The sequence below is a fragment of the Sarcophilus harrisii genome, chromosome 4, assembly GCF_902635505.1.
Source record: "Sarcophilus harrisii chromosome 4, mSarHar1.11, whole genome shotgun sequence".
NCBI lineage: Eukaryota > Metazoa > Chordata > Mammalia > Dasyuromorphia > Dasyuridae > Sarcophilus > Sarcophilus harrisii.
In genome coordinates this window covers 402,112,026-402,138,324 of record NC_045429.1, presented here as the reverse complement: position 1 = coordinate 402,138,324, position 26,299 = coordinate 402,112,026, and positions in this window count along the sequence as shown.

Below are 26,299 nucleotides of genomic sequence, written 5' to 3'. Positions count from 1 at the left end.
GTTGTCAGCTGGGATTAATTAAGCCCTATTTGATGACAATGAAAGAAAGAAGCCTAACCTCTGGTTAGTTCTCTTCAACTATTCCTATAAAGCTTTCTGAAGAACCAGTCTGAAAAGGACTTTACTAATCATAACTGGGAAAAACTGTATAGTGATCCTAAGGTTTTCTAGCCTTGTCAACTATAGCCATGAAGAGCAATTTATAGTAAAGTCAAATAATGAATGGGAGGAGAGAATGTACCTTAGGGAGAAATGATGGCAAGAGAGGATCAAAGCCACCTTCCAACTTATTGAAATAGAAAAGGCTGAATTTGGAATTAGGAGACTTGGGTATGAGTCATGATTTTATAATAATCAAAGAGAGAAGAGAAATGAACAAGAAGGCAGCTGTTGCCCCTGATGATCCTGATAGGGACATAAGCATCTTTCTCATTCTGAGGCTGACTGTAAGCATCTTGTCAAAAAGCAGAGTACTCTAGTTTCTGGATTGTTCTTCCTAAGCTGGCTTTTGTACAGTGGCCTTAAAATGAAAGACTAGCTTGGAGAAAAGAGACAAAGCCAGATGAGAAAGTTGGAGCAGTAGAAAGAACAGTGAATTCACAGGAACTGAATTTGAATCCCAGCTCTGCCACTTATTATGCAACTGTAGCCTCTCTGTGCCTCAGTGTCTTGGGCTATAAAATGAAAAGAAGAAATGACTTTTAGGGTTCCTTTCAACTGAAGATTTATGATCTTATGATATCTTAGATTTTTTTCTGTCTATTTACATTCCCCATGTTGCGTATAGTTCCAGGAAAGTAACACAGATCAGCTCTTCTCAGCAACATAATGATCTAAGACAATTCCAAGAGACTCATGATGAAAAATGAATGCTATCCACATCCTGAGAGATTGGGTTATACAGTTTGGATGCCATTAAAAGCATACTATTTTCACTTTTTGTTGGTTTTTTTTCCTCGTGGTTTTTCTCTTTTGTTTTGACTCTTCTTTCATAATATGACTAGTGTGTAAATATGTCTAATATGATCGTACATGTATAATCTATATCAGATTGCTTGCCATCTTGGGAAGGGGAGAGGGAAAAAAAGGAAATCAAAATCTTATAAAAGTAAATGTTTAAATGTCAAAATGTTATCTTTACATGTAATTGCAAAAAAATAAGATGCTATTAAGTGGGGGATGGCGGAGTAGGACTGAACTACAATCATTTTGAGGTCTTAGACACAGGCCCCAACAGTAGCAGCAGCATTTTGGACAATATTTTCTGTGTTCTTTCTTATTCTCTTGGGTGTCCCTGTAGGACCCTAACAAGTGTTATTTGTGGAATACTAACATCCAGCTCCACAAAAAATAACCACAGAATGTTTAGAGAAGCAAGAAAGATTATCCATTGGAGATCATCTATTCTAGAAGAAAGTGAATCCCAGAGAGATTAAGTGATTTTCCTAATGTCTCAATGACACTGGTCAATAAGAACATAGGAAAGGATATTAAATTTGGGGTCAAAGGACCTGAATTTAAATATGGCATCTGTTCATTAACCATGTGATTTGGGGCATTTCACTAAATCCCTCTGGGTCTCAGTTTTCATATTTATAAAATAATGACATTAATATGAATGATCTTTAAAATGTCTTCAGTTAAAATATGTAATTCTATGATTTTACGTAAAGCTCAATTGATCGGGGGAAGGAAAAACACTAAGGTTAATAATTACTTATGCCAGTTTCTTCTCTAGAGGGTTATGAGGCTCAAATGAAGCCTGGATAACAGTTATCAACTGGACAGAGCTGGCCTCTAAGGTCTGGATGACCAGAGTTGAACAAAGCAAGCTAGAGACAAGAGTGTCAGAAATCAACAGAAATCTAATTTTAAACTGAGGAAAAGAGATTTCAAACAAGGACATGTGCTGGAACCCTGTGCCCATTGAGGGGGCTGGACAGGGATCCAAAGTAGTGTGGGAAGATCTCAATACTTATACATATGGCTACACAGTGAGCTAAAGCCCTAACAATAAGGATAACAGCAACAATGTGACAAATATGATTCATAGCAGGGTTTCATAATCAGAAACAATTCTAGGATTTTGCTATGGCTGAGATCATCCAGACTATAAGCTCCAAGGATTGTTGTTATGCTAAGCTCAGGGCACAGCCTGCCTGCTGGCCTTAACTCTGAAAAAACAACGCGTCTCCCTCTAATCTTGACATAGTTTAAGAAGGGCATTTGTTGATCAGCAGAGAGCATCCAGAAAAATGCAACTATGATATAGAAAAACCTTTAACCATTATCACTCATTTGAAATAATGGCATTTTTGAAGAGACTTTGGAAATATATGACAATGATTTTCAAGTACTTGAAGGTCTGTGATGTGAAAGAAGCAGTTTGGTCCCAAAGATCAGAACAAAGAGATAAAGAGAAACATTTAGACTTGATGTGAAGAAAAGAACTTAACAAAAATTATAGCTATCAAAAAGTGTGAGAGGCTTCCTATGGAGGGGGCAGATTCTTCTCCAGTGGAGACTTTCCAAGAAAGACTGGATAATCACTTCTCAGGTACACTCTAGAGATTCTTCTTCAAATAGGGTTTGGACTAAATGTCTACTGTAATTCTACCTTGCACTGAAATTTTGTGATTCTCTGAGACAATGAATGTGAAGCATTTTACAACTTAAAGTGCTATTTGTACTTCAGCTATTTTAAATTACTTTAAAATTATTATTGTAAAACAAATGAACATTATAATCTGGGAGCCTCTAAAAAGCATCGCTTTAATGTCTTTGTTCCTTTTTAAAATTGATATTAACCTGTCATACCAACTATTTTTCATCCAGTGATTTTAGGCACAGACTTTCTTCAGAAATGATATTTACCAAAGTTTGAAAGGGGAGTGAAGGTGGGAGTAGACTTGAGTTTGACAGGGTTATTTGTGATGGATATGCTAATAAAACAGTAGGAAGCCATGCCAGTCTGTGTTCTCCCACTTTTTTTCCTTTATCTTAAGGCACAGTTGTCAATAGATGACTAACAGCTTCTCCTATGTCAGGGAAAGAATAGTATTCCAGCTGGTCTGGACATTTTGTTTTCCTTCCTCACCTCCCTACAATATAAAATATAGGGAGCCCAGCCATTCTTTCCCATCCCTCTGCTCTTTGAGGTCCCCAGTTGCTCATTTAATCTTAGCAGCTCTCAATGGGAGGAACTGTCCATTTGTATTCTTAAAAAACTAGAGAAAAGACTGGGCTTTGCTTACATACCAAATGTTCTCTGTCCAAAAACAGTGAAAGCTGTCTCTGTTTGATGGATTTTCAGAGCTGTCATCTCATGTCACATAAAATGCCTTACAAAGCCTTTAAATCCTAGGACAGAGTTATCTGAAGGGTAGAAAATATCTTCCTAATAGGTTGAACTTCTATATGGCTAATGCTTGTAAAAGAAATTATATGGGAAAAAATTTAGTTCACAAAATTATCCCCAATAAAAAATTAGGTGAATTTCACTCCTGCCCCTCAAGAATGATAATCATGCTTTCCTCTTGCACTAATAGCTACCCTCTCTGTTTTGTGTAGTGCTTCATAAAGGAAAAAAAAGAGATGGGACATATAAAAGTAAAAGAGAAAATAACAAAGCAAAGGTGGAAGGCAGTTAGTGTGAGAAGCATATACTGAATTTTCTCTCCAGTTGGTTATAGAGGTAAAGAACCAGATACTCTAAGAAAGACAAAGGCAGGGGGAAAAAATCCCTATCTATATCAAAATATACATAACAGCCCTTTTTGTGGGAGTAGAGAAGCAGACACAAAGCAGGTAGCCACCTACTGGCAGATGAATGTAATGGTTGCTCACTAAAAAGGAGTTCAGAGAAATAGGAGAAAATTTATATGAAATGACAGAGTTAAATTAAGCAGAATCAGAGTAGCAATTTAAAAAAAAAGCAATCCAATTGGTGGAAGCTCTAAACATTATCATGAATGGCAAAAAAAAAAGAATAGTGTGCCTCAGGTCACACATCTTGTGTGACTTATTACAACAAAATTTGATTACATACCTTCTCTGCATGGGCCCTGTACTATCATAGAGGTACAAAGAGGATGGTTATTTGTTGTTCTTTTTCCTTTGTTCTCAAAGAGGTCTAAGACATCAAGGAGGTGATGCCATAATATGCAAGTGAATTGGATTTAAGTGAGGGATGACTGCAAACTCACCTGCCTAATTTTCTCCTCCAGAGCCATCTGAATCCAGTGACATGCTATAGATCAGGACACATGAAGGAAAAATGAAGATATTTTTGACAGCTTGCTTGCAAATTAGGATATTTATTGAACTCTAAACAAATGGCCTTCAAAACTAAACCAAAAGGAATCTATTTTAATGGAGTGTTTAAGTTAGAAGAACATCTTCCAAGCCCTTGTGAAATAATGAAATAATGTTGCTAAATCAAAAAGGATTTCAGCAGTAGATATGGTGATAGCACAACTATTACTGTTGACTAACCTTTGGCTTCTCAGAATTGCTTTGCTACAGGGGCAGCTAGATGACACAGTGGATAGAGCCACTGGATTCAAGAGGACCTGAGTTCAGATCTGGACTCAAACACTTAAAAATTACTAGCTGTGTGATTCTGGGCAAGTCATTTAACCCCAATTGCCTCAATTATTACATTTGATTTTGAACAATATTTAATACTCTTCTCCCTCTTCAATCCTATTATTATTTGTAATTTATTCCATCTGGAAGATGTAGATCAAGCTTAATCTAAAACATACATTTTCTCTTTCCCAGTGCATAAACATAATTTCTACTATCAATAATGAAAGCTACCTATTCATCTCAAGAAGTATATCTAACCATAAATGTTTAAAGACAACAATGTTTTATGTCCTATATGAGAAGAGTCAGTAGACAGAATTTTGATATATTCTAACAAGTTTAAAAATGCAAAGTATTAATTTGTTTTCCACATAAGGCTGTAATAGTGCCTGTTGTGTTTCTGTCAAGAAACAGCATGAGATTCACATATTAGCTGGGATAAAAAGGATTCCCAGTGTTGTGAATCCACATTCCAAAGATTGAGGAAATAATTGTATTTTAGAAAATCCCTGGGGTTTAGTTAGATTTACATGTAAGTGTTTAGTATATATTTTTTCCTACTTCCTTTTCTTCTTTTTTAAAGATAAAGAGTGTATGACATAGGGATGATGAGTTTTGCACTTTATGACACTTAGGGTCTAGGTTTTAGCAACTTTGAATTCACAAGCGCTGCCTCCAATCTCAGGGGCTTCTAAAAAACACTCCCTTTGACTTGTTTTGCTCCTAACTAACTTTCCCTGAGAACCAAAATCAGACTCATTTGCCCCTGGGAGTTTCAGAATATGGCTCATATTTAGACCTTTACAGATACACATAGAATTGCCCCAGCATATGGGCAAATGTTCAAGCTGAACATCTGAAGCACTACAATTTCTCCTCTATCTCCTAGAAATAATTGAAAAAACAAAGCAAATCAACAACGGCATAAAGACCTCATTAAGGACGCAGAAAAGCACTTTGTACTCATGGGGCTCCACTTCATCAAAATGTTCTTTTCCCCCTGAGGTGGGAGGGGGGAATCTCCTTTTACACCCCAAGGAGATATACAAGCCTCCAACCTCATGGGGCTACTCTGAGGGTTTGTAACACTCTTTAAAGCAAATTTTTCACATTTTGCTGAACATTGGATTTCACTCCCAGGGACCTACCTATATATGTTTTCTCATCCTTTAAACTTGTTAAATGACCCTGTCTTGTTTCTGGACAACCTGGACAACCCCAGAAACAAGGTCTGAAGCAATCCTTTATTTTTTCTCCTACTAGATTTGATTAGTCTCAGACCCCTCTGGAACTCTATTTCCTCATTTTAAAAATTAGCATATTGGACCTCCAAGGTCTCCTATAGCTCCAAATTTATGATGATTTAAGTGGCTATTTTGTTCAGTAGACAGAACACTAGGTCTGGAGTTAGGAAAAAAAACTGACTTCCAATTCAAGTTTTTGCTAGCTGTATGATTCTGGACAAGTCATTTAACTTCTGTTTCCCTCAGTTTCCTCAACAGGAAAATTGATTCCCAACTCCCAGGGGTTGCAACAAGGAGAAAATGAGATGATATTTATAAAGTGCTTAGCATAGAGTTTGGCATGTAATAGATACTTCTTAATACTTGTTTCCTTCCTTCCTCTACTTCCTCTTTATATCTCTGCTTCTAGATAAATGAGTATTAATATTTTGCCTACATGTTCAAGGCAAGAATAATAATTATATAATGCCTACTATGTGCCAGACATTATACTAAGTGCTTTATAAAGAGATTTTACTTGATACTCCCAATAACTCTCAGAGATATGTACTATTACCCCATTTTAATAGTTAAGGATCAATTTAAGGCAAAGATTAAATGATTTGCCAAATTTATTCTTCTAGTGTCATAGCTGAATTGGAACTCATATTTTCTTGCTTCTAGACCCAGTGCTTTCTCTACTTTGCCACCTAACTCAGGCCCTCTCCATCTATATTCCCAATAAAAGTGAGGCTGTATTTTCCCCAGTGGGTAACATGCCTCCTGAAGCTTGACTGCTGCCTTTCACCACACAATATCCCCAAATCAGACTCCTGTGTAACCTTCAGCTTTTTCTTCCCAAAGCATTGCCAGACTTTCTTAGAGCCTCTCCTGCTGTTTCACCTAGACTGCCTGCAATGACTGAGTGCTAGCACTGATTAGAATACCAATGCTCCACAGAGCCACAATGACCAGAAAACTCCAAGGCAGCCCTATTTGAGATAAGGCAATATTTAACATCTCCTGAAAACTCAGAAATAATCCTGAGGTAGATTATAGGATTTCTATCATCTTTTGGAATCAAATGACTGTTGCAAGAACTGGGACACTTGCCAAGTGCTGATGTGTGAAAAACACAGAGATGGCCGCTTATCGCTGTGGCTGTGAGCTACACAAAACATTAATATAAAGTAATATTGCTGCTGATTAAACATTATTAGTCTATTCGGTTAGATACAGGCAGACGAGCCCAGATTTTAAATATTGGCAACACATTCTAATGCAACATATTTATATTCTGAAATAAATGTGTACAAAAAAAAGTGCATGAAAATGAGGAAGAGATCTCTCTATAAACAGTCTCAAATTAAGTGTGAGTATTGTGAGAGGTTGTCTGGTTTTATCCTGTTTGTTTGTTTTAATAGTTTTAGGGCGGCAAAAAATAAATAAAATAAAGACTACCCATTCTTTCTTTACATTTTGAAATCCTTGTGATCTTGCCAAATGGGATATACTATGCTGTGATTTAATAAAGGTGCACTCCCTCCTTAAAATATGTATGCTAGATCTCTTTGTATTTACTGATGGTCACAAGAGAACCTAGAGATGGAGGCTCTCCATTCATCACATTACATCCTGACTCTTGGTGCCTGAGAACATTAAAGCAAAGGAATAAAACTTCTTGCTTTCTAAGCAGCAAGGATATTCAAAGGTAAGTGCCCAGGCTGCCTTTGCTGAAGACTTTCAACTTCACAAATATCTATTTAGTATATATCATGAGTCAGGTACTGGTCAGCACTAAGGGTACAAGGAGGAAAGAAAAGGATAGGGAAAAGCACTTATTAAATACTTACTATATACCAGGCACTGTGTGGAGAACTTTACAAATATTATCTAATTTGAATCGTACAACAACCCTAAGAAGTAGCTGTTACTTGTTATTTTTAATTTACAATTGAAGAAGCAGAGACAGACAGAGGTTAAATGCCTTGACCAAATTCACAGTTAGTGTCCGAGGTCAGATGGGAATTCAGATCTTATTTACTCCAAACTCAGAGATCTATCTATTCCATTTAGAATCTAATGAGGGAATATGATTTGTATGCAGAATAAATGGAAAGTAAGAAACTAAAAGATTAAATAATCTACTCATAATCACAGGACTTATAAGTGCCTAAGATAAAAATTGAATATTCAAGAAGACAAGCGATGTAGTAGGGATAAAATGGTGTTAAGAAAGGGTTGTGTGGGGATGGCATTGAAGCCTGAGCCTTTTCCCTTCAACAAATTTGTGGACTTTAGTTACATTAATGTTCTTTAGGACAGCAAGGTGGCACAATACATAGAGTATTGGAACTGGAATCAGGAATAATGCATAATATTTGGAAAACCCTTTGCAAACTTTAAAGTGCTATATATAAATACTTTGTCATTTTTGTTCAGTTGTGTCCAGCTCTTCATGATATTATTTGAGGTTTTCTTGGCAAAGATATTGGAGTACTTTGCTATTTCATTCTTTAATTATTTTATAAATGAGAAAACTGAGGCAGGCAGAATTAAGTGACTTAGTTAATAGTGTCTGAGGCTAGATTTGAATTCAGGAAAATCAGTCTTCCTGCCTTGAGACCCAGAACTCTATCCACTCTGTAACCTAGTTTCCCCTTATATAAATGCTAGCTATTATTGTAGTTACTATTGTTGTTGTTGTTATAGTAATTTCAACAGTGTCATACAACATATGCTATACACATATATATTATGAATATAGATCAATTGGCCCAGCATAACACAGTATGTTTTTCTGTGACTAATCAAAGTTTCTTCAAATTATTTTACCCTATCTTTTTGGTTCTGTTTTAATCATGCCTATTTTACAGTGTTGCTTACTGACTTCAGTTCCTATTTGCCAAAATATTGGGATTACAATATTTTGTCAGAACATCTCCCAAACTGCTTGCTAAGTAGTCTTTCCATTGCATCATGGTATTCCTTTTCTTTGATGACTCACCTTTGGGCTTGGTCTATTAAATAAAGCTTAAATATCTGTTCTTAACTTTCAAGACCATTCAGGGTCTGGTGCTATGCTATTCATTTTCATGTAGAGCGTATTCTAAGGATCATGAACTCTATTACAATCTACCATGAACTCCTATTCTCACCATTCCCTGTCATATCTCCAAGATTTTATTCATGCCATTCCCCAGTTACATAAAAGGAAACAGAGAGTTCTAGTACCTCTGGTATGAGAGTTTGAGGGCCTTTTTCAGGACTTGTCATCCACCTTTGGTGTCCATCCTTCAGTGTGGATCAAAAAAGCTGTAGCATGCTCAACTGCCATACTCTGGTAAAAATATCTCAGAAGATGGACTAGACTAGATTGAGAGTAGCAAAAGACCTAAAACCCATCAGTTAAGTTAAGAGAATGTCTACTCCAAACATGTGAAGGTTCCCTCGGTAGAATGGGTGAATGAAAATAACTTGTTCCAAAGGCTGAAGCAGTCTTTGTAGAGTTTGGTTAGACATTAGATTTGTGTGATGTTGCCACATTTAAATCCAATTCACATGCAAGTTATCATGAATGACTGGTCCTTTTCAAAAACAAAAGGAAAACAAGGCATAGAAACAGTATTCCCGAACCACCACAAATACCCCTACTCCCACTGCATTCTATAGATATAAAGTAGATTTCCTTCAGTTCAAATTGGTTGAGTCATCTCTCCTCTACTGCCTTACCAACTGCATTCCAGTTTGAAAGAAACTTCAGTCCCTGCATCTACTGGACTAACTGATGACTCTCTCTCCTAGACCATTATTTCAGGAAAAGCCCCAGCTGACCCAACTTTCTAGTCTTCTCTCCCATGACTTTGCTAACATGATTCCTTCACCTTCTTCTCTCCCTCAGTTCTGGAGTCATAAATCATTATCAAATCTCTGTCATTGTTCCAGGATTGGATGTGTCAATCTGCTTCCTTCAGAGAGCACTCCCTATCCCAGAAACTTTTCCAGTCCAAAGTTTCTAAAGTAGTCTGAAGGCAGGAACTGTCTCTACATTTTTATAGGACTTAGCATTATGGTTGGCACAAATTAACCAATTAATAAATGATTCTTCATTCCTTCATTTATTCCCTTCCTAAAAGGTTTAGGATAAAATGCCACTAACACTATGAAGCCTTTCTGACCCCTCCAAGATAAAAATAGCCTCTCTTCCTTCAAACTTCTTAGGGTAGTTTGGCTTTTCTTTGCCCTTCTGCTATTTTTATGTAGTACTTTAAGGCAATTAGATGGTTTATTGGATAGAACTCTGATCCTGAAGTTAGGAAAACCTGAGTTCAAATCCAATCTCAGCACTTATGACTTGTGTGATCTTGGGCAATTCACTTAACATTAATTTGCCTTAAGCTACTAGACAAGAAAATGTCAAACCCCTTGGAGAGTAAGTAATACCAGTATAGTTACCATTATCTTAGAGAAAAGGAGATTTTAAAACAATAAATGAGATTTTCAGGATCAAATAATTAATAGGTGGCTAAGGTGGAAATTGAATATAGGACTTCTGACTCTTCTATCCAACCATATTTCCATTAGATAATATTGTCTACTTCTTTATGTATCATATATCTATATCTATATTATATATATATATATATGTATAGGTGTGTGTGTGTGTGTGTGTGTGTGTGTGTGTATTATATGGCCATTTCTATCTACCTTATCCCCCATTGTTTGATTGTAAACTCCTTGGGGAGTATGGGATTTTATCAACTTTCAGCTTCATTTAGCATACTGTTTTATAGGTATTGGATGCTTAGCTAATGTTGGTTAAATTAAATTTAACAATAGGGCAGGATATTTTAAAATCAGAACTATGATGGAAAATCAGGTATTATGATTACTTTACCTAGGAACTATCTGCCATACCAAAGTAGAGGCAAAATGATTTAATGAATCAAGTTGTGAGTTCCAACCTAGACAATATGGATTCAAATCTTGCTTGTGACTCAGTAGCTTTGTGAGCTGGAGCAATTCACTTAACTTCACTAAGTTCTCCCTCTTATCTGTAAAAATGGGGATAATAATAGTATGGACCCATTATGACATGAGGACTGAACAAGGATAAATAAGATAATGTATACATAGTGAATAGCCTACTCTCACTCAGAGATCTGCTACATCTCCTCTTCAGGGTTCTAGGGGGAACCCAAGATCCTTAAGTCTAATGCTATCAGATCAAAATCAAGCTGAGATATGTTCTTTAGATATGTTGTCCAAATTGTTAACTAGGTACTAATTCCAATTAACCAATTAATATCAATTAGATTTTAGGAAGGAATATTCACTTGCTAAAGCAAGAACAAAGGTATAAACATTACTCCCAGTATTGGGGATACATCCTTCCCTATTGCACCTCCATTTCTTAGGAGAGTACACTCACACTTAATCCAGATTCTATATAATACAGGATCCACCAAGTTCACCTGAAAACTGATCATTGCTCATGAAAGAGCCCTTATCTTGGATGGTATACGAAGATCTTTCCTCCCAGCTAGAGCTAGACCTGCTGGCTACAAAACCTGACATAAAGAAGACTTCAGAACCTTTCAAAACTCAAAAGATCTTAGCATACTCATTCCTGGGATCAGGCTGAGTTGGCTGCAAAATTCAACAAGGGTTTGACTCCGTAAAAAAAGACTGTGAAATTCACCAGGGTGGGGAGTAAGTTAGGGTGTAACGCTGCCCATTGCTTCCCCAGTTGCAAGCTGGTCCAGGCATAGTATTCCAACAATGCTCAAAAGAGTCCTTTTTTTATTCAGTGATTCTCATGAGAGCGAATCACTATGCACCGATGGGTGAGGCTGAATACTGGCTACTGAAGCTTTATACTGTTAGTTAGGTTCTTTACTCTTCCAAGAGGTTCAGGTTGCTTGGATTTATAGTCACAGTTACTTAGAACTGTTCAGATTTACAATCTAAAATACAATTAGATCAGATTTACAATCAGAGTTTCAATTGGTCAGATTTACAATCTTCCTCATTTGCCCATTCCATATGTCAAAAGACTTGTCATTGACCCTAGCCAGCTCAGGTTAGTTTAAATCTGGGCCCTTTTGTCAGGAACATTGTTGTTCATCCAGTTCCTTGACTTTCACACAGTAATTAGTTGGAGATATCTTTAACAAGATAATTCACCCCTCCCTTAAACATGTTTTGACAATATCTGTGGAATCCTAACTTCTCACTCTCCTCACAATTCCTAACCCTTACCCTTCATTCCCACAACTATGGCTCTCCCGACCTTTTGAAATTCACAGGGTCATAATCTCCTATTTTTTTTTAAGCTAACTCAAAAGAACAAATAAATATGGGGACAAGGAGCCAAGGTTTTAGAAAAATACTGGAAGTCTCTCCCTTATACAGTATCTGCTTTCAGCTAATATGAGTTAGGAAGAAATCACTGGAGAAGAGATCAAACCAAGAGAAGGAATTAGGTCAAACTATTGTCCTTTATCACCTTTTGGTCCAGCTTTTCAGCCATAACCAGTCAATAAGCCTCTTCTTCATCACATGGCAAATGCGTTGGAACCAATTACAGAATTACTATGAGCATGCTCAAAAGTTTTACCAAGGCACTTCTATTATACATATTCTATTCTCCCAGAAGCAGGCTTTCAAGACTCTTTCAAATGAATAATAACATAAGTGCTATTCTGTGCATGATCATAAAGGCATTGTGGCCAATGCATACTGTAACCTTTAGAAAGTTCAAGAGACATAGTTTCTTGATAATTAATCATTTTATTAATAATGCTAACATATTACCAATAAGAAAGATCAGTGATATTCTTGAATGCCAAAGATCAATCATTGGGGTAGATTCACAGTTTATATGCCTTTGGATGAGTAGGTGGCAATTATTTCTGATTGGTTAACAATGAAAATGAATATTAAAATTAGAAAAAATAATTTAAAATAATTTTTTAAAAGAAGAATTTGAATATTAGAGAGGATGAACCTATTCTAATGAGAGGCTAAGGGATATGGAATTAATTATATCACACATTTAAATTGCCCAGCTTTAGGCAGTCTAATCAAAGACTATACCTCTACCCAAACCTGTGTAGAACATAATGGCTTTCCCCACACGCATGAGAACTGAACAAGATTGAGGAGAAAATTAATTTTGTCTTATTATCAGCAATATCCTTCAGAGTCTCTACAACCTACAGGCTTCTGAAACAAATTCTGGGAAAAATGTTCTAATTCAATAGTTGATTATTAATATGAGAAACAATAACTTCTCTCATTATCACATATGTATACATGCATACATATATGTATCTATACCCATGTGTCATATATGTATATATGTATATACACTTATGCATACATTAAAGTATACAGATGCATCACATATATTATATATAGACATATACATATATACATTAAAGTGATACATAAATGCTACTCTTCTAAAATTTCAGTTGCATTCAGAGTTATTTCTGCTCTGTATTGTTGTTCAAGGATAAATATAATAAAGCCACAGTTTATGACTCAAGGAGTTTTTTGTTGTTCCAAACTTGCCGTCAAGTCAAGACCACAAAAGTCTCCCTAATACCTTAATAGGATGAGACAGGATATCCTTGAGTATTCAAAAGTTATGAGCAGCAAAGTTATTTGCCTGAGGTCACACAAAGTAATCATACAAATTCAAACCTGGATCTCCTGATTTCTAGCCAACAGTTCTTGCCATTACTTGATTTTTGTCTGTAGTTTTATTCCACATTCCCAAATGTGGAATAATGGGACAATGGTTGGCACACAACAGGTACTTAATTGATATGTTAAATTGGTATACTAAATTAAAATGAACATATTCATAGAAGAAAGATAGCTAGATAAAGCAGTGTATAGAGAATCTGGCAGGAAATCAGGAAGAACTGAGTTTAAATCTAATCTCAGACACTACTAGCTGTATGACTCTAGTTATGTCACTTCATCTCTGTCTGCCTCAGTTTATTCAACTGTAAATTGGGTATAAAAATAGCACTCACCTCCCAAGATTGTTTTGAGGATCAAATGAGAAAATAATATTTGGAAAATACTATACTACCTGGCATATAATAGGCACTTACTAAATGGTTGTTTCTTTTCCCCTCCCCAAGGTGAACTTCTTAAGGGTAAAAACTACTTAAAATTATTAATTGGGAGTAGAATGAAAGAGTGATTACCTTGATGTCCAAGGAGCCTTATCTAATAGTGCATACATAGTAGGACTTGATAAATCCCCATTGCATTATATCTAATTGAATGGCATTTCTGAACTGGTACTATGGAAAGGACAGAAGACTGCTGTTCAAATCCCACATGTGATACTTAAAAACTTGTGTAATCCCAGGCAAATTACTTAATTACATGAAGCTTCAGGGTATATATATATATATATATATATATATATATATATATATACACAGCTCTGAGGTCTCTTCTAGTTTTTGATTTATGATTCATAAATAAACATATATACATCTGCCTCATATTTGTTTTGCTTAACAATGGATTCTTTTTTCATTTATTTCCTTGTTTTGATTTTTCTTTACCTATTTTGAGGTTTTAGCGCCTACTAAGGTTTTCTGCTCTCTCTCCTTTGTTTTTCTTTCTTATTCTGTTTTGGAGAGGATTGTTTGTAATCTTCAAAAAACCTTCTAAAAACATTAAAATCTGGTCAGAAAGCTGTCAGAATCCCCAGCTCTGCAAGGTCAGTACTCCAACAGAATCAAAGTCAATGCAGCCCCAGGTCATTAAGGGTCATTAGTAAAAAAGTCATGGTATTGATTAAACCAGGGTATAAATGCAATCTGTTGGGGGTAATTAAACTAAGGTCAGAAAGGGTCAAATGCAACAGATAAACAAGATGAGTTAATAAAATCAGCCAAGCTTAGGTTTTCTAGAAAACTCATGAAGATTGAATAAGGGAAAATTATTCCCTTACCAGAGGGTAAGCTGCTTGAGGTCACTGGTAGTTTTTAATTTGCCAACTCTGTCCTGGAGGGAACATTAGTAAACCCTAGAATGCCATATTGATAATTACTTGATTTGTTTTGTCTATATATACATTGAATATTGTTATGCCTTGGCAGCTGTCAAATGACCTTGAAGAAGTGCCATAAGGGATGTCATGAGGAAATGTGAGACTGAAAAAGAATACAGGCCACCTACCGTGACAAGAGCCAAAGATAACAGATGGGCAGCCCCAGCATTGCAGTGGAACCCACAGAATGTTTTTTTTTTAAGACCTAGAAGAAGGACTCCAATACTTTAAGCAGATCTTCTGAATGATTTACAAAAAAAAAATGAACAAAAATTATACAGAATGGGAAAACATGATCAGTTACAATCTGAACTGGTGGAAGGCATACAGGCAATGATGAGATCAAAGCATCATTGACATATTGAAGAATTGATAACATATCATGTAAGGTCTCCAGCCCAAACTTCTTCTCCATAACCATTTCTACAAAGTAAATACTTTAAAGGAATGAGGGGTAGGGAGAAATAACTTTATAAATGTGAAAGATAGTGTCATCTTCCATGCAGCCTTACTAGCCAGAACTAACTAATCAGAAATGATTTTAAATACCTTGATAGCTAGCCTCTTTTCATTAATCTTTTCTTCTCCACAACTTTCTTTGTTATTCAAGGAATGAAGATAATGAGAATGAAGGCAAAAGATGAGAGAAGAGAGAAGGAAAAAGAAAAGCAAAAAGTTGAGTAAGTCATTCTATCTTCTCATTATTCTACCTTCCATTATTCTATCTTCCATTCTATTGACATCTGTAGAATGATATTATATTACTCTATCCTCTATTATTATGGAAAATATTGATATAGTGCCTTTAAGTTGGCAAATAAAATGTTATTTTAACTTTTTAAAATTTTTTTCTATAAAATTTGATAAGTATAACAGCACAGTGTCAAAGACAGATCTCTAGACTATTCCATTAGAAATTACATTCCCAATAATACTTGCCCATTGTGACTATTTTAGGATTTTTTTCTTTTAAGAAGTTTACCTATATCATGTCTTTATCTTGTCCAAACGAATGATTTGAAAAATTTTGTGAAATGTTTTAAGGACATCTAGTTCTACTATATATATAATATTCACTTGATCTACTAATCTATTTTTTTTCTTACCAGATCTTTGTTCTATCAGTATAGTGAACCAGTAAGATGTTCTCTCTAGAAATGTAGGCCATCCTCTGTCCTGCAATGTATATACTCACATAACTTCCTGGAGGTACTGAGACTTGGAAATCACAGTGACACAACCAGTATATAACAGAGACTGAACCAGAATCCAAGTCTTCCCACTAAATCCCAATACCTTACCAGTCTAATAGCCTTTTACCCTTCTAAAAAAGAAATCTTATAAATCTGGTCTGACATTTTCTAGATAAAGATTCTCAATGATTAATACTATTTCCTTTCCTAAATATTCATAAACCAGCTTTTAAGGTGGAAGGTACTTACAAATATTATCTCATTTTATTCTCATAACAACATGGGAGGTTATAATGAGAAAATGGGGAGGGGAAGCAGAGGCTAAGTGATTAAATGGCTAAACTTTTCCCTTCTTTTATAGAGGGCTCTAAACTTGAAGAAATTCCCAAGTAACTCCATTTTCCATCAGTATGTCAGCTAGGTTTGACTGGCCCTAGATACTACATGGTACTTCCCACTTCACCTTTCAGCTCCATTTTGTCTATGGTCTTCAATCATTAGATTGTAAGTTCCTTGAAGGCAGAGGTTGTCTTTTTTCTTATTTGTATCTCCAGCATTTAGCACCATGTTTGGCACATAGTAGTCACTTAAATATTCATTAAATTGAATCACTCAGGGTCACACAGATAATAAATATCTGAAGCTAAATTTCAATTCGGATCCAAAGTTCTATTCACTTTGCCATGTAGCTAGCTGCTTCTGATTGGTTCATCTACTCCAAAAAGTAGAGGTATTCCTTTTTTGTCCTTCTTCTAACCTCTGATACATTTGTTTTATTTTCTTCTTTTTAGTCCTTTTTATTGTATTACTGACTATAAGATGCTTTATGACATTGTGTTGTGCATTATGTCTTTTGGAACCATGCCATAGACTCTCTTTTTAGACTTGAGGGCAATATACCATATTTCAATCTTTGTGTCATAAGCATCTGTGCAAAGTAGGCATTTAAGAAGTGCTTACTGAATTGAATTAATGGTAGTATTCACCAAAAAAAGCAAACAGTTATTATCTCCAATATTAGGACACATGGTAAGACTGGATAGATCATTAATTCCACTGTAACTGCATCTGGCCAAGCTGTTCCATTAGAGTTACTAATGTATCCAATAGGAAGCAAAGAATGAGAAGAATTTGCATAAAACAGTCATCTAGGTCCATTATCCCTACTTATAGTCTCACATTCTGGTTCCCAAAAAGTACAAGTGAAACAAAAGTGAAAGATGGACAATGGGTAGGAGTTTCCCTTATATAACTCTGGACCTAAAAATGGCCATAAACTTGTATATTGTGCCCAGAACTGACTATAACCTTAGGGATGCTAGGAGCAATGGCATGTGACTGCCACCTTCAAACTCCTCCACCAATGTTTAAGCAGCATTCCTAGACTGACAGAAAGTAATTCTGTGCTATGCTCACTTTTGACAAAGAAAAGGACAGCAACTTATGTTCACTTATCAAAAAAGGTGAAGAACATGAAAGCCACTGCATATTCTGAGTCACTTAGACTAGCTTTGAAATGGCAATGAGCCAAGCTATCAGAATTGCCTTCCCGACAGTTCACCGAGGATGCTTCTTTCCTTTCTGCCAGAATATTTGGAAAAGTGTAAAAACCACTGGCCTGAAACAGCTCTCAGAGAAAAATGACCACTTGTTTTTTAAGCATCACCTGCTTCCTGCCCTGGCCTGCATCCCAACTAGAGTAATACTTGTCATTTTTAATGCTTTTTTTGCAACAACGTTTTCCAAGGCGTGGGAAAGCTTTGTGTGGTAGGAGGTAAAGAGCCAGGATAAATCAGGATTTGATCAAGCAAATTACTTGATTTCTCTAAGCCTCAGTTTCCTCATCTGTAAAAGAGGATAAGAATAATTGTTGTGCTTGACACTTCTCAGGTTTGTTGTAAGGAAAGTGCTTTGTCAACTTTAGAATGCCATATTAATGAGTTGTTATTATTATTACTCATAGTACAAACTGTCACTTAACTTAAAGACATGGATATTGGCCATACACATTATCACCTGGTTTGCCACCATTGAACAGAGATCTTTAAGAGCAGGGGCTGTTTTTTATCCCTCCTTAGTATTTCCAGGACTTAAGCACAATGTCTAGAACATAGTAGGTACTTAATAAATGTTAATTGACTGACTACTTAAATATATAATATAGAATTCCATGTTGGTATGCTTCACATACTGGTATAAATTAAATATGATAACATCAAAGGTTAAGTCTTAGAATCAGTATCTGCTATGTATCAGCCATTGATATTTTGAAGAATTGATTACTGATTTGCCATTTCCTTCTCCAGCTCATTTTACATAATAAGAAACTGAGACAAATATGGTTAAATATCTTATCCAGAGTCACACAGCTGAGGCCAAATTTGAACTCAGCAAGGAAAGATGAGGTACAGCCTTTCAAAGGCAGTGATGGCAGCAGTGACACATCATTTCAGTCATATGCAGCTCTTTGTGACCCCACTTAGGGTTTTCTTGGCAAAAATACTGGAGTGGTTTGCTATTTCCTTTTCCAATTCATTTTACAGATGAGGAAACTGAGGCAAACAGGGTTAAGTGAGTTGCACAGGATCACATAACTAGTTAGTATCTGGAGGCCAGATTTGAACTCAGAAAGATGTCATCTTTAAAAAAAAAATAATAATAAGTCTTCCTGACTCCAGGTTTTACTTCTGAGGAAACCTAGATATAAATCATGTTCAGAGATTGCCTAGAATAAATTCTTGGTAGAGATATAATGATCCAAAGGGAAAATGATCTTTTTTAGGTCTATCCTTAAAATTGAACATAGTCCAAGTTAGACAAAAAGCTTGAAATAGTAGAGCATAGATTACAACTCTGCTGCACCATGGTTTTCAGTCTATTTTCATTATCCATCCTCAGCATATTCTGCTTGTAGCTTATTTTGGTGGTATAGAAGATAGAAAGCTGAATCTGCAGTCAAGATCTGAGTTCAAATCCAGATTCCGACATTTATTAGCTGTGTGACTTGGGCAAGTTATTTAAAGGTTTTGTTTTATTTTTGTTTTTGTTTTTTTGCATTGATCACCTCATCTATAAAACAGGGATAATATTAGTATCTATGTCCCAAAGTTGTTATGAGAATAAAATCAGCTAACAAATCACTTTGTAATCCTTAAAGTATTATATAAATACTAGTTATCATCATTTGTCATTTTCATTCCTATTTATCACTGCGATCTTAAGAGCCAATTGACATGAAAAATCTATGGAATTAACTTATGTGGATTCCATGTAATAAGTACTGTTCTTAGAAATCACCTCAGTAAGTACTGAGTACAGTATACTGTGAAGTATACTTCAACCCACTTGAAGTATATGGGAACAAAGTATTTGTTTACAAAGTTGATCCTATCTAGCCTTAAAAATTCTGAATTCTAATACCTTTTACCACCTATGTGGTCTTAGACAGGTTTCAATTTCCTCAAATGTAAAATTATGGGTTTGGATTAAATGGTTTCTGAAGCTTCTTTCTTTTTCTAGAGCTATGACTATATGACATTACAGAGCTAGATCTATGATCTTATAATCTTATGATCTCACTATGGACATAATAATCACCAGTGAATACAAGTAAGGCAGTCTGTATTGGAGCTATAGATATGTGGGGAGAAGAAGAGATGCTCTGTATCTTACAATAGCATAAAAATGGTAATTAAGTAAAATCATTAAACATTTATTAAATGCCTATTGGAGTCTGCCATTCAGTAGTCCTCATTTCGCCCAGAAAACATGGAATGGCATGGCATCTTTTTCATCGGTTCCATCAAGCTCCACCAAGTTTAATAGGGAGATAAACAAACTAATGCAAATGCTCATTTGAAAAAGGGATTCCAAGCACTACAATGGAGTAACTTCCTGGTGCTCAAGAATCTCAGCCATAGAATCATGCAATTGCCATCTCAGGAAAAGGTGAGATGAAGGAGTATAGGATGGCAGAAGATAGAGATCCTATGACCATTATAAGCTCCTTCCTGATGATATTTGGAAGAAACCAATTAAGTATTCCTAATAACTTAATATTGCCAGGTGAGGCAAGGATTAATGGGAATCATACTTCTAGCTGATCTGTGAGCAAGCCAGCATCCCAGTTTTTCTAAGCTGTTGTCCTTGTTCCCTCTGGGCTTCACAGCTGTGATTGTCGAGGTCAATTGTCAGTTACCTGTTGTTGGGCATAGCATCCACCAAATGAAGTCAGTTTGTGTATATTCTGCTATACCAGCCATGTTGAGGCTCAAGGTATTTCTTTGGGGGATTTGTCAATTATATACACCCTAAACTGCACACACAAAGAGAAATAATAACCCCACTGTAATGTGTGACTCGACCCACTCTGAAAGAAATCATTCCATTCTGGGCACAAATGAAGAAGACAGGGAATGCACCTTTGATTTTATAGACAAAGAAAATTCCTATAAGGAAATTCCTTCCATCAATACAGGTCAGCACTACAATAGCTTATAAAATTGTCTAGAGCACTGAGAAGTTAATTGCCTTTCTCAGGGTCACACATTCAGTCTATGGCAAAGAAAGGATTTGACTTCTATTCTTCTGTCTCCGAGAACAGCTCTTTATCAAATACCAAATTTTCAGAGGTTAAGGTCTGGCACCAAATATTGGGGTTTGGAATCAAATGATGAGGTCAGGGTAGCAAGTCTTCATCAAAATACAAGGTGCAAGGTGCAAGGCACATGTAACAAATTCATAAGGGCTTTCTCCTTGCCAAAAAGTGCCTTTATTTATGAAAAGAAGTTAGACAAAATGAAGAGATTATAGACACCAGGAGTGGTAAATATGAAATAGATTTGGGAGAACATATAGTTAGTGAGGAAAGGGGCTTTAATAATTAACAAAAAAAAAAAAAAAAAGACAAGTTCTCCAGTGGAATTCACAATTAACCAGGAGAAAGAGAATATGCTAAGGTATAGAAGTATGCCATTAACTGGCAGGCTAAATCCATAAAGGAGTTTTGCACCCTGAGTTAGTTAATTATAACAAAGAAAGAGACACCATGAGTCATGGGGGAGGGGGCAAGAAGGAAGAAACTACAAGGCAGAATGCCCTGGCAGTCTAACCCAAATGAGATTGGACAAAGATCACATAGAACAATTTTTGGAGGAAATTTAATCTGGCGTTGTGTGTGATGTCATAACTTGGCTTTCTGATTGGATACATTAAGGTGGGGTTTCCCAAGACCTCCACAAAGGTGGGACTATAAGGCTGAGCCCATACCCATCAGTAACCTTCTCTGCTTATCTCTGGGAGTATTATTATTCTTATTAGTGCTTCAGGCTTTAACCCCATCTGATTACCCAGGACCTGATCACTATCACTTATAGTAGGAGAGACATTTAAAATATGGAGACTATCTAGATAAGGAAGACCAATATGTCTAAGGAACTTCAAACCATTTATTCAATAAGCATTTACTAAACTCCTATGGAGAGAATAGGGCATGGTCCTCTTTGAGAACTAAGGACAAATAATAATCAACAATCTTTAAGTATTAGTAGATGCCCCATTGGGACCCAACTGGCCAGTTCAGTTGACCAATTTTCTTTCTTTCTTTTTCCCCTCTCTTCCTATCCCTCTTTTTTCTCCCTCCCCTTTCCACCCTCCCTCCTTCTCCCCCTTCCCTCCATCGTTCCCCCTTTCCCTCCCTTTCTTCTCTTCCCCCTTCCCTACCTGCTTTCCCTCTCTCCCTCTGTCCACATAGGGAACCCTTGCCTCCTCTGCTCAAAGAAATATAAATTTTGATCATTGAAGCCTCCCAACGAATCAGGGGTTTATAGGGATAGAGTCCTTTCTTAACTGGGTGTTAAATCAAAATCAATCCTTCATTTAGTCAATGTTTGGGCTTCTTTGTTTCAAAGAGAATATGAGTAGCAATTGTTTCTGTTTTGGCCAGAAATCCTGAGGGTCTTCCCCTCTCAAATAGAATTTTTCTTTTGAGTAGGTAAAAGAGGCCATTCTTTGCTTCATTTCTTATCTACCTTTAATCACTGAATGGGTATTGTCTTAGACAAACTAAGACCTGTTAAAGACCTTAGTCTAAAAACGTCAAGGTTTCTCACTGCATCCAGGGTTATTTCCATTCCTCCTGATCTCTATCTTGCCACTGGACCCAATGGCTCAGGAAGAGAGAATGAGGCTGGTGACTTTGCATAGCCCTGCCTCACTTAAATCCAATTCACTTGCAAGTCATGACATCAATTTTCCAATGCCATGGTCTTCTTTTTGAGAATGAAGGTCAAATAATTTACTAAACCCTTACCACCTACTTGGAATCATTGTGTTAGGGTTATGGGGATAAAAAGACAAAAAATGAAAACTTCCATCCTCAAAGATCACAGAAAGCATTTTCTTTAGGGAAAAAATATGTAAATATATTCACATTCATATAAATATATGTGAATAACAATGAAGGGGAAGATACTGGCATCTGAGGGAACCTGGAAAAGACTCTGTAGTAGGTGTTGCTTTAGCTGAGTTTTGAATTCTAGGAGGCAGAACTGAGAAGGGGCTCATTTCAGGCATGAAGGGCAGCCTTGGTAAAGGTACATGATGGAAGATAAAATGTTATTCATAAGGAACTACAAATAAGTCAGCTTGGTTAGTATATAGAATGTAAAGAGGGGGCAGGGTATAACATGAACTAAGTCAAGAAACTTGGGTAGATTTCAATAATGTAGTGAAGGACTTTAAATGCCATATAGAGTTTTTTTAATCCTAGAAATAAATGGGAGTTATTTGACCTATATGAGTGGAAGGGTGACATGGACAGACATGTTTAAAGGAATTTGGGGGTTTATAAACTTTATATGAAAATTAGATTGGAGAAATGGAGAGAATTATCAGGAAGGGATTACAATTATTCAGGTAAGAGATGATCAAGGCTTGAGCGAGGCTGGTGGTATATGAATGGAGAGAAGGGAATAGAGGCAAGAGATTTTGTAGAGGCAGTCAAGGCTTGGAAAAGAACTGGATTCTCATGAGATGGTGTTAAATAAGGATCAGATGAAGAAAATAGAAATATTTATCCTGGAGGAGAGATTTGGAAGAGACAAAGATGAGGTCCTGGATAACAATGGGATTGGCAGAGAAAGCCTGAAGAACTGATAAGATTACTCCCTAAAGGAAGCAGGGAAGGAGGCTAATGGAGATCAGCTCAACTTTACAGTCCCACTCCTATGAAGATCTTGGGAAATCCTACCTTAATGTATCCAATCAGAAAGCAGAGTTTTAATGTCAAATCTTGGAGGTTAAATTTCCCCTACAAATCTTTCCATGGCCTATGGCATCTTTGTTAAATCCTTTTTGGGTTAGACTGCCAGGACATTCTGTCTCATGGTGTCTTTTCTCTCACTCCTCCCCCAAGCCTCATGGTGTCTTTCCTCTCACTCCTCCCCCAAGCCTCATGGTATCTTTCTCCTTATTATAGATAACTAACTCTTTTAAGGTGCTAAGTTCCATATAGGATCTAGCTTTTCAGTCAATGTTGTACTCCCACTTCATGGCTTATTCTCTTTCTCCTGGTTAATCATGAGTTCCAATAGGGAACTTTCTTTTCTGTTGTTAGTTATTTAAAAAAAAAAAAAAAACCTTTTCCCTGCTATTGTTCTCCCAAATCTATTTCATATTTACTACTCATGGTACCTGTTTTACCTCTTCATTTTGTCTAGAGGTGGGACCTCTTCTCATAAATAAATGTAGCTTTTGGCACAAAGAAAGCCATTGTGAATTCTTCACATATGAATTACTACCCAACTCCTAATAAGTGGTCAGCTTGTCTCTAGGGAGACTCATTTTATTATTGGACTGTTACAATAATGAAGAGACTAATAATGATCTCTAGCATTTATATAGCACCTTAAGGTTTTCAAAACACTTTATAAACATTCTCACTGGTTTCAGAGAAACCTAAAAAGATTTGTATGAAGTAATATAGATAAGGTAAAAGGAACCAGGAGAACAACTTACAAAATTACAACAATATGGTAGAGATAAATAACTTTGAAAGAATTGGGGACTCACCATGTTGCATAATATCTGAGCATGACGATAATTCCAGAGGATGAATGATGAAATATGCTTCTCATTTCCTGAAAGAAAGGAGGACTCTAAGTGTCGTATATGACATACATTTTTTAAATGGTTATTTTTAACATGGTCAATGCAAAATTTATTTTGAAAAATACATGTTTGAAATAGAGGTGTGTTTGGGTTTTTTATTTCAATTGGGTTATGAGGAAGAAAATATATTTTTCTGGTTGAAATAAAATATAATTTTAAAAAATGTTTTAAAACAAACCAATACTATTTTGTCATAACAATCCTGAGATGTCATTATTATTATTCCTATTTGGCAGATAAGGACACTGAAGGACATCCTTCATGTTTTCAGTGAACCCCATCCACATTACCATCTTATGAAATTCTTCTCTTCCTTCAAGGTTCAGCAAAAATGTCCTTCCATGAAGATTTCTTTCATACCATCTGCAATTTTCTTAAAAGTCCTCTGCTTAGAACTTTGATTTGGATAGAATAATTATGTAAATGTCATCACATATCCCTCCCCTTTTAGACTGTAAGTTGCTTGAGATTATGTAATATCTTGTTTTCATCTTTCTATCCCTAGCATCTAGCACACTGCTTCACAGATAATACTTTTATAAATATTTGCTGAATTTAACTAGAAGGCAGAAAATTCTGAATAAAAAAGAAGAAAAAAATGTAGGAACTAAGAGGACTTTGTTATCTAGAGCTGATGATAACTAAGAAAACAAATGATGGTCTCATGTATATTCAAGGTCACATTCAAACAAACTTTGAAAAATTCAATAGGAAAAACAAAGACTCTAAGAGGAAAACCATTCAAAAGGGATGAGGGATTTTCAGGAGTCAAATTCCAAAGACACCACACTCTATTATCCTGAGGAGGGGAAAAAAAGCATGTCTAAAGAAATTGATATAGCTGCATGTGCAATTTTCAAATAATCTTAGATTTTTAAAGAATTATATAAAATATGAAAACATAAGTTTATAATCTAGAAGAGTGCAGCATGAACTTGCAAGAATAGTGACCAGAACTGAAAATGACATCAAGCTTGGGAAAAAAAAAATTATTAAGGACTACAAAAAAAAAAAGTGGTACTTAGCCCTTGTTATATGCAGGTCAAGAAATTTAAAGAGAAGATAGGCCCTCTATTTCGAGCAGATGGCACAGTATTAAAGAAATAAAGGGAAGGAGAATGACTGCTTATTTTACTTCCATTTTATCCACCAAAAACTATTTTCAGATTGTAAAAGGTAGAGCAAAAATGTTTTTAAAAGAAATTGAAAGCAAAGATGAAGTCAGTAAGTTAGTCAATAAATATTAAAGCCTCTCTTTACTTTATCCCAGAAACAATTCTAAGGACTGGAATGCAAATATAAGTAGAAAAAAAGACAATCTCTGCTTTCACTAATAAGTTGTAGCACAAAAAGAGACTAAAAGTGGAGAGTGGGGTACCTTGGGAAAAGAAGTCCTGAGTAAAGCCCAAAAAGGAATGAGACATGGCTGGCCCAGACATCATTCTGAATCAGAGATTCTGAAAAGAACCATACAATCAAAGGAAAAGACCATCAGGCAGAGTGTACTGAGAGTGTGAATTCTAGGGTTAGCAAGAGGCTTCAGGATTAAAAATTAAGGGCATAATAGAAGAATGAAGAGATAGTAAGGTATCAAATCACCTTGACAAGTATAGAACTTTAGCTGAACAGAAAAAAAAAAAAGACTTCTAAGTGAGGCTTTCAAAAATCAAATTGAGTTTATCTTGAGATGTAGTGAATTCCCTATAATTGGAACTGTTCAGGCAAAAGCTGGACTCACTAGTTGTTGAAAATGTCATAAAGGGAATTTACGCTTCAGGGAGGGGATTAAAAAAGGTGCCCTCAGTCAACATATGATTCTAAAAATGCCACTAAGAACACTCTTTTTTACATTCACTATACAAAATGGCATTAAAAGTGTTTGTTGTTATTTTTAAACCTATTGGCAAGTGAATGCTTCATTATTTCTCCCAAAACACTATATGTCAGGATGAATATTTAGGTAAAAATCTAATTAAACATATTATTTGGGTTCTAATAATTACAATGATCCTAGGGTGCCCACATGATGAGGTGGAAGA